Source organism: Palaemon carinicauda, chromosome 22 (genome assembly GCF_036898095.1).
Source record: "Palaemon carinicauda isolate YSFRI2023 chromosome 22, ASM3689809v2, whole genome shotgun sequence".
Lineage (NCBI taxonomy): Eukaryota > Metazoa > Arthropoda > Malacostraca > Decapoda > Palaemonidae > Palaemon > Palaemon carinicauda.
Genome location: NC_090746.1, coordinates 31,936,734 through 31,948,069, shown reverse-complemented (window position 1 = coordinate 31,948,069; position 11,336 = coordinate 31,936,734). Strand labels below are relative to the sequence as shown.

Genomic DNA, 11,336 nt, shown 5'->3' with positions numbered 1-11,336 from the left:
TTATCAATATTCTAAGTAAAACGAGGCAACGTAGCTTTAACTTCAAAATTATAATAAACTAAACTGAAGTAAGGATAAAAAAGAATTGAAAAATATCTAATGGGATAGGTTTCATGTGCAGTATTATGTTTACACTTCCATTAACGTGAAAACAAGTTAAGAAACAAGTACTGTACCGTATATAAATGAAAAAATTAATGTATGTAGAGATAAATTGATAGATAAATATTATTGTACACTTCTTAAGCAAAAATCTATATCAGAATGATTATTTCATGTTGGTATTATAATAAGTGGCTGTTGTAATAAAAGTTTTCTACAAAGATATTTCATCCTACATCTACAATTACAAGAATGAAAAAGCCAATACACTGTTATGCTATGCTGTAAAATCAACCACAATTAGGGATAACGGCATATTGGTTATCCTATCATATATAAACACATACAGTATATATATATATATATATATATATATATATATATATATATATATATACACACACAAACACGTTTGTCTGCACAGATGTATTTTCTACAATTCATATACAGTATATACTGTACATAGGTGTGTATATATATATATATATATATATATATATATATATATATATATATATATATATATATACATTTCAAATAAGCCATATATATTAATACATTAAAGTCTGGATTCTCTTAACGACCTTGGGATCAGAGCCCCAGGCAAAATCACTCAAAACCGGCCAGGTTTTGAACCCTGCTCCAGGATACTTGTATGCCGTTGACCATACCACTCTTCGTGGCCGAGTGGTATGGTCAATAACATACAAATATCATAGACCAGGGTTCGAAACCCAGCCGGTCAGATACTATAGTCTTTGAGTGATTTCGCCTGAGGCTCTGATCCCGAGGTCGTTAAGAGAATCCCGACTTTAATGTATTAATATATATGGCTTATTTGAAATGTGAAAAACATGTTTAAATGTGCAAAATTTATCATATATATACACACACACACACACACACACACACATATATATATATATATATATATATATATATATATATATGAAAATGATATATATATAAAATATATATATATGTGTACATATGTATATATATATATATATATATATATATATATATATATATATATATATATATATATATATATATGTATATATATATATATATATATATATATATATATATATATATAGGCGTGTGAATTTCCTAAAAAATTTTAATCAAATCCTCAATATATCGGTTAAGTCAGAATTAGAGTTAAACAACCACTTATAAGAGTAGGACGCTAGATTGAATTGTATATTCACCGAAGGTGTAAAGAAGGGCCGTATATTTATTTGCTATATTTTAAGGATGATAAACAGTTACATCTAAACAATTTACCAAGTTTTAGAAGTTTATTTTATTCTATCATTTGCCGAAAGTTATCCGTAGTAATATTAAAACGCTCCATACTCTCTCTCTCTCTCTCTCTCTCTCTCTCTCTCTCTCTCTCTCTCTCTCTCTCTCTCTCTCTATCTCTCTCTCTCTCTCTCTCTCTCTCTCTCTCTCTCACACACACACACATACAAAGCAAGAAAAAACTTGATTATTATTATTATTATTATTATTATTATTACTAGCCAAGCTACAACCCTAGTTGGAAAAGCAAGATGCTATAAGCCCAAGGCCTCCAATACGGAAAAATAGCCCAGTGAGGAAAGGCAATAAGGAAATGAATAAATGATGAGAATAAATTAACAATAAATCATTCTAAAAACAGTAACAACGTCAAAACAGATATGTCCTAAACAGACTATTAACAACGTCAAAAACAGATATGTCACATATAAACTATAAAAAGACTCATGTCAGCCTGGTCAACTTTAAAACATTTGCTCCAACTTTGGACTTTTGAAGTTCTACTGATTCAACTACCCAATTAGGAAGATCATTGCACAACTTGGTCACAGCTGGAATAAAACTTCTAGAATACTGTGTAGTATTGAGCCTCATGATGGAGAAGGCCTGGCTATTAGAATTAACTGCCTGCCTAGTATTACGAACAGGATAAAATTGGCCAGGGAGATCTAAATGTAAAGGAAGGTCAGAGTTATGAAAAATCTTATGCAACATGCATAATGAACCAACTGAAGGACGCTGCCAAAGATTAACATCTAGATCAGGAACAAGAAATTTAATACAGCGTAAATTTTTGTCCAACAAATTAAGATGAGAATCAGCAGCTGAACACCAGACAGGAGAACAATACTCAAAACAAGGTAGAATGTTAGAATTAAAACACTTCTTCAGAATAGATTGATCACCGAAAATCTTGTAAGACTTTCTCAATAAGGCAATTTGTTGTGCAATTGAAGGTAGACACAGACCTAATGTGTTTCTCAAAAGTAAATTTGCTGGTGAGAATCGCACCTAAAATTTTAAAAGAGTCGTACAAATTTAAAGAAACATTATCAATACTGAGATCCGGATGTTGAGGAGCCACTGTTCTTGACCTACTGAGTTTTGTTAGGATTCAACTTCATACCACATAATTTGCACCATGCACTAATTTTAGCTAAATCTCTATTAAGGGATTCAGCAACCCCAGATCTACATTCAGGGGATGGAACTGATGCAAAGAGAGTAGCATCATCTGCATATGCAACGAGCTTGTTTTCTAGGCCAAACCACATGTCATGTGTATATAGTATGAAAAGTAATGGGCCAAGAACACTACCCTGTGGAACACCGGATATCACATTCCTATATTCACTATGGTGCCCATCAACAACAACTCTTTGAGATCTATTACTTAAAAAAAATCAATAATAATGCTACGAAACGACCCACCCACTCCCAACTGTTTGAGTTTGAAAATAAGGGCCTCATGATTAACATGGTCAAAGGCAGCACTAAAATCAAGGCCAATCATACGAACTTCCTGGCCACAATCAAGGGATTTCTGTACAGCATTGGAGATTGTAAGAAGGGCATCACATGCTCCAAGGCCTTTACGAAAACCAAATTGCAAACTAAGGAATAGATGATTACCTTCAGCAAACCTATTAAGGTGTTTTGCCAAAAGACGTTCAAAAACTTTAAATAATATGGGAATTATGGAAATTGGGCGGTAATCAGTGGGGCTTGAGCTACCACAAACACATTTACATAGAAGAGTAACATTACCAATTCTCCAACAAGTGCTAAAAGCTCCTCTTCTTGGTAACTTGCGCAAAATAACAGATAACTTTGGAGCTAAGAAATCTGCTGTCTTTATAAAAAACAAAGCTAAACTAGTTATTTTAGCCTCAGGAAAACAGGAATGAGGACGTTCAAGTTTTTCATTACTCTGTTTACAGTCAAAAACATCAGCCAAAAGGGTTGCCTTTTCCTTTGGACAGTGAGTGACTGAGCCATCTGGTTTAAGTAAAGGAGGAACTGTTGCATCTACACCAAAGAGTCCTTTTCAGTTGAGGCATAAACTCTCTGAGCAAAATCTTGAAGCTGAGTATAGTTGTTCCACGTCAAATCTGACCTGTTACCCTTCCAAAGATGATAGGCCTCCTGCTTCTCCAAATAAGCACGTCTACAATCATCATTGAACCACGGTTTGTCCTTCACTCGATACCTTAGCACACGAGAAGGGATATGCCTATCAATTATGTTGACTAGTTTCTCATTCAAAGGGACAACAGGATCTACACTACTATATAATTGTGACCAATTCAAGCACAAGGGTTAAAGTATAATCTTAATCAAGTGATACGAAGATAGAGAATCATGTCGAGAATAATCGACATGGATAAAATCAAGAGATTAAATTACCTCTGTATCATGATATAACAAGTAAAACCTTCCACTCCAAAGAGTGGAAGTTAGAAGAGAAGCTATAATCAGGCATCAAGGTAATATAAAAACACGTATAAATCTTATTTAGAACCCCGTGCTATTCTTATCATGACAATCTAACAACCTTACATTATATTGTCTTTACTTCGTACAGTAGGGATTGAAAATATTCGACTTACGCCCATATGCCATGTTAACATTTCCTGTCTCCGAAACGTAATGGCAATGATTTCAGGCTTGGGATCTTTCAAGTGTGATAAATTTAAATAAAGGACCGGTCAAATAACATCATCTAAGATCCTCCAGTATCACTCAGAGATAGATATTTATTTTCAATGATAAAGGAGCAAGTATGGCTATCCATCAAAAAAAAATTGAGTTAGTTTCTACCATAAACAACTTAAGTTAAACGAAATTTTTGAGAGAGATAGACTCCTATAGCAAAAGGGACACCAATAATCGGATATATTATTCACCTGGTACCAAAAGGATATAACTACTCCCCCGCTTCTATGTTTATTTATCTGTGACGGCGATTGAAGTGTTCGGTAAGCATCCTAGCTTCCATATACGACCTGGCAGCAACGTCGGACATCAGAGCGAGAATGGCTACGTTTGTTTACACAAGAACCAGTCATTCAAGCCTTTTCTTATTCCCCGATGGGTGTGGCCAATGCAATTGAAAGCAGTGTTCTCCTCCATTTGGAGGATTACTGGATTCGCTAATATCTCTATCCGTCTTCATCTGGAACTCAATTTAAAAGAGAAGGAAGTGCTTGGATATAGCATCAACACTCTTGCTTTACTTGCTTCCTACGTATACGTCATTTTTTCCAAGTGGAAAAAATCGGCATGAATAATTTTGTCGTATTTTGAACCGACGTTAATATCACCTAAAAATACCATTTTGTCTTATTTAGTTTCTATGTTAGAATATATGGACCAATTATTATTCACTTTTGTTTACCTATCAATGGCATAAAGAATGATATGATGAACAAGAAATTATAAATTTTGGAACTCACTAGCATTGTTACATTAAGTAGTTTATGAAACTCTCAGTCACCAAGAATATTTTCAAACAATGTTACGAAGAACCAAATATGGAAAATAAAAAAAAAGTGTGGCAAATAAGATATCAAATTCAACAAGCCATTCACTGCAGATTTATGTATATCTATAACATCATCTAAAGGGAGTAATAATTTCCACAGTAAGGGTTCTCGGCTCCCATATAACCCCCAGCAGGGTAATGGCCCCACTTCAGATTCTACATTTCTGAGATCTGTTACTTAGAAGTCAAGAGTCCTGAGTGGTTAGCAGGCTCGTTTTCAAACTCATGAAACCCATCGTAAAAAGATAAAAAAAAAAAAAAACAAGAATTCACTTATACATACATAAAGAAACATGTACACACACAAACATAAATGTGTATGTATGTATGTATGTATGATATATATATATATATATATATATATATATATATATATATATATATATATATATATATATATATACATACATATTCACAAACATACCTTAACAACGAATTCACTCTGCTACAAAATCCCAGCTTCATAGAGATATTTGTTTAATGATAGATATTTCTGCACGACCAAGGATTCGGACCACAATGTCAATAGAAATACAGTAAGAGTAAATAGTAAGACTTAATCCATAAGGTAGTATAGATATAAGCATTGAATCAGACTATTGTATTCAACTTCCTTGGAATAAAAATCAACCTATCACCACCATTACAGCTAATTGTTAATTATGTAACACTTGGCAGTTTCATGATAATTTTATCACTAACACTCATGCTACTTTAATGATAAATATTTCCGACCATAATTAAAAGGTTCAAGACCGACTCAGGACACAAACGCAAAATAGCTTCCTGCGCCTATATTGAACAACCCAACGAACAATTTCACTGAGAATGAAATTCCTTTCAAATATATCAATATTGCTATGATGCAGGAAGAAAATATCAATCACGGCCACAACAACAAAAGACCTGAAAGAAAGGCAGAAGAAAACAATCAAAAGAGGCGATAACATCATCCCCACCAATAGCAACAATACAACATAAATCAGGGTAAGATAATCATAGCATGAAAGACGTTCTTGGCTAGTAGGAGGAAGGAGGTACAAAAATGCATGAACTCTCTCTCTCTCTCTCTCTCTCTCTCTCTCTCTCTCTCTCTCTCTCTCTCTCTCTCTCTCTCTCTCTCTCTCTCTCTCTCTCTCGGATACAGTATTTAAACCAGGCAATAAATAATCGTGGGATCCGATGAGAGCTCTTTTTCACAAGACGCACAAAAGATGATGCATAGCTGGACCAGCCTGAACTCCTACCCTCAACATCAGTAATCGTCGAAGGCAAGTGTCTTTTAAGCGAGGGAAGGCGCCGATGGAAAAGAACAACGGAAGGGTAAGTATGACTGATAATATCATCAAGTAACTGTTATAAAACGAATTGACGAACAATCGTAAAGAAGGAAAGATAATAGTTTCTGTCATTAAAAATATTGCAAGAAATAAAAGTAACTGTTGACTATATAACCCGAGGTATCATTTCATATTTTTAAACACAATTATTACATTTATTGAGTACACAGAAGTACTATAACAAATATGAATGACTACACAAAATTTAAAAAACAAAATCTTTATAGACATGTGGCAAAATCAAAATTAAAACCTGATCTAGTCTCTCAATCAATCAACTTTGACTTGCGTTCAAAGTTTAAAAATATTGTGGTCGATGATCTGTCTATTTTTTTTCTTTATGTGTGAAGTAAAACTAATATCATCTCTCTCGAATCAGAGGAAATAATTGCCTTCATCAAGATGTTTGCAAAACATATAAAACCTCACATTTCGACTAGTTATGTAAGCAACCATATGGCATAACCAAGTAAAAATCACATATGCATATCTTTTCTTAATGAGGTAAAATACTAAAGTATATAAAAATTTTTGCAACAGAAGTAGAGAGTAGCACAGAAAAATTAAATGACATCACCAAAAGCAAGTTACAGGTAGTTAATGAGAAGGATGTACGTATTCATAACCATAAAAACTACTAAAACTAATCCCCCACTGTGGTGTTCTTCAAGAAATTCCACGTGATGATTGTAATTCATTCCATGTTTGGCAAACAGGTAACGATGCTGCAATAAGATTAGAATCACACAAACGTTCTGTAAGAACAGGACAAATATGCAACATCCTTTGTATGTAAATACAAGATTATTCACGCACGTAGAATACATGGTAAAATTCTCCATTGTCTCTAAATGCTGGCGAACGAAATCTTCTGAGTCGGTATTAAATCAGCTGGCAAAAGAAATTCACATAAACAGTAAGCGTTACAGTAGGATTATAGGCTCTGCAATTCTACCTGTAAGTAAACAAATGTACCTTAGATTATCATAAAATATTTCATGACCGACTTTCCTGATCCCTTAGAATGTTTATTCAGTTACAACGATAATTCAAATAATAAATTAGAAACTACAGCAGAATGCATGCAATGAGGTTGACGAGGTGACATTAACCAAGATTAGCTCTGTATAAGCATGTAATTTCTCTTTGTTTTAGTGAGGATTAAAATTGATACATACATTTATATCTACCTAACTACACACACACACACATATAATATATATATATATATATATATATATATATATACAACGTAACTAAATGTTACCGTTTGAGAGAGAGAGAGAGAGAGAGAGAGAGAGAGAGAGAGAGAGAGAGAGAGAGAGAGAGAGAGAGAGATGCACGACCAATATAATAGAAGATTAGGAGATTGAGATAACATCCGAAAATACCGATGAACAGCTCCTGCAAAAGAAAAAAAAATATGAAGTTCGTGAGACAAGATTTGCGGCAAGTAAAGGTGAAAGAGTACACTACTTAGAACAATCTTTAGGAGATGTAGCCATTAGGTTTGTGTGTACGCATTTGGTATACTGAAAGATATAGCTTTGCTCAGCTCAAATATGCATGTACTTAAGAGTGGAATTAATTGACATTATTTATAAGTAATGATATATATATTGTGTATCTATATATCTAATATATATATATATATATATATATATATATATATATATATGTATATATATATATATATATATATATATATATATATCTATATCGATATACACACACACACACACACACACATATATATATATATATATATATATATATATATATATATATATATATATATATACCGGTATATATATGATGAAAAGGTTTCACAATGATGAAAAATGATTGATAAAAATATATGTATTTTTGTAAACTACGCTAAAGACCTTTGAGAGACCACAGAGGATGAACGAAAAGTCTAGTCTTTTTGTGTAATATACAAAATTACACATATTCTTAATACCCGGCTTTTATCATCGTGAAACCCTCCCACACACACACACAAACATACATACATAATTATATATATATATATATATATATATATATATATATATATATATATATATATATATATATATATCGGTGTAGTGGCGGTGAAGCTAAACTCTCGATTTAATATTCTGAAGCTTCTCAGCGAATCGATTCAAGACTTGAAGCGATGCTATGATTTCTTAAAGTGAGGAGGTCGTTATGCCGGGTCAGTGTATACAAAAAGAAGCCACGCCCCTTCTTACTACGCTATACGCTAAGATATTACAATGTAAAGATCATGTAAATCATTGGCAAGAGAAAAGAAGTGTCTAAAGTAAATAAGCATTGACTCTGAAGGAGACAAGCCAGTTTTTTACTCAATTTAAAGTCTTGCAAACATTAATTTTCAAATTTCAGGCTTAAAATATTGAGTAATACGACATTTTCGTAAAAAAGAGTACTAATGTAATGACCAAAATATATCAAATTACTGTTCGAGGGAGAAACACCAGCCCATTGGAGACCGCATATAAAATTGATCAGCAAGTGCAGCGACTCCATAGTTGCCGAGATAACCAAAATCAATAGGATCTGGGTCCTTTTATGGTTGTCTGCTCAACACCCTCTCAAAACGCAACGCTCCCGAGTATATCATAGATCCTCCGATCATCAGATCGAAATATGTAATAGTTTTTTTTTTTTTTATATATACATTTGCAACTCTAACGAGAGCCGTTGGATTTCCAAAATTAATAAACTGTGGTGCCATACACGTAAGTCTTTCATATTCTGCAGCCTTACTGTACCAAAGGAAAGGCGAGAGAGTAAATATGAATTGAGCAATGAATAGTTATCAATAAATAGGCTACTTCCATGAAATTATTTACAAGTAATTCTTAAGTCAATGAAATAAATAAAATGAACGAAATAAAAATGTTCCCAAATAAGTTTGAAATTTAGGTTGAATAATAACGAACAAAGAAGCATTTACGTAGTTAAAGAAAGTCTAAAGCAAAATTTTTGTGCAATGTTAATAGCATTTTAGTAAGCAAAAAATTTACATTTCATCTATGCAACATAATAGGCATATTCCACCCCGACCCTTAACATCCCAAAGCACGATACAATGAGAGGAGCAGATGGGAGAGCCAAGCCGGAGATATGCTTTTGGAAACCCTCCCTCCCATCAGTGGATTTATGAGCCACGCAACCTGTCAACTATAAATTTCCGCCGTATTCGCATCGGCACCGACGGTAATAACAGCAGCATCGGAGTGTCCAACACGACAGCACCTTGGTTGCTTTCATGGTGCCGCTCAAGGGAGAAAAAGCTAACGTATATGGGTACTCTACAGAAGAAAATAAACTTAATTATTAATTTAGAATATGTCGTCAAAAGACTTTTTTCTTAATCTTTAAGGGTGAATAAAGCATCATCTGCTCGCTGGCCTCTTGACTTGGAGAGAAGTGGTTTTCTTTGGAAAGTACTTTTGATATTTATATTCCTAAGTTCCACAGGAATTCGTGAATGTGTAAGATGCACTCATCTGCACAAACAATAAATCTTTCTTAATGTTTACATTTACAAGTTTATTACCGCGAAGCGTGCATTCCATAAATTATTAGACGCACAACAGCACAAAATATTGAAAACGAAACAGTTTTAAAAGAAAAATCGTTAAAAATCCATTATACAACCTGTAAAATAGAAATGTAAATAAGTTTCAAACCACAAAAAGGCTGTAGATGATCACAATTCCAAGTTCTCTATGTATTCAATGAATAGTATTGGAAACTAAATTAAAAAGCACATTGGGCCAAATTTCGCTCATATATCAGTAAAAAAAAAAAAAAAAAAAAAATTCTGCTTATGGTTTTGGCAGCGTTACAACGTTGATGACTTATAGCAATATATATCAGCGTTTCAGACTTAGAGCCATTTAATATACAGTACTAATGCGGTACATTTGAATAACTATTACTGCTACTATTAAATAGAAAGACAAAACAAAATACATTTACGCTTGAACAAGCAATAAATATCATGTCATAAACGACAATTGCAAACGAAAAAAATAATGAAGGCGGTAAGAAATAAGCGGCAGAAACAACCTAAATATTCGAAGTAAATTTAAGAGATGGGAAACATGAATCACTGGGATGGAATTTAACCGGAAATCGCGAGGCGTCCAACATTGACACCGCTACACCTGCGCCACGGGGCAGCTCTTTTCACAATTATCATTCAACTTAGCGAAAGATTCATGCAAATCAATAAGCAATCATTCAAAACAATAAAAACAACACCAAAACTAACAAAAATAACATTTAAAAACCAGAACAACCGCTATTTCAAGTCTTAACATCCCTGACGTGATTACAGATATCTCATTTCTGAACAATCAGGACCTGATGTCGTTTTCAATTTATGACTAAGCAAGGAAAACACAAAAGAAAAGACTGTGTCAGGTGTGGGGTTCGAACCCACGCACTCATACGAGTATCAGAGCTTAAATCTGACGCCTTAGACCGCTCGGCCAACCTGACTACATGCACACTGCGCGAGATTATACGATCGATTTCCAACATAATAAGAGGTCTCTCTCTCTCTCTCTCTCTCTACCCAAAGAGGATGAGTCTTGCAGATGTAGTGATGCACGTGGATGAAGAGGAGATTCTACAGGAATGATAACTAGTGGATCTCAATTACTTATTTATGCAACTAAATTTAGTAAAAATAATTGTTATACAATATAAAAATAAATAAAATACATAAAATTAAATCAATTAAATTCATAGTAGCGATGAACAATCAATAAAAAAAATTTGAAAATATTTGAAAAAAAAGAGGCAACGAATATTAAAAAAAGCATAATACTGTTTCACTCTTTTACAGGAAACACGTCATTTTTATATAATTCAAACAATTTACTTTCAAGCCTTGTATCAAGTGACCCCGTTTTCGGAAAGAGACATTCCATCACATTATACACGGTCTGACCACCGCTAAAGAAGAAGAAGAAGAAGAAAAAAAATCAGTAGCACACTTGCGCCGTGTCACAGAATCT

The 11,336-nt window shown here is 33.5% G+C and overlaps 1 non-coding gene across 1 annotated transcript; it reads right to left on the bottom strand.

The window, feature by feature from the left end:
• Positions 1-10,731: 10,731 nt before the first annotated feature.
• Positions 10,732-10,815, bottom strand: TRNAL-UAA (transfer RNA leucine (anticodon UAA)). The gene has a single exon. It is a non-coding gene; the product is annotated as a tRNA-Leu (tRNA).
• Between the last annotated feature and the right edge of the window lie 521 nt (positions 10,816-11,336).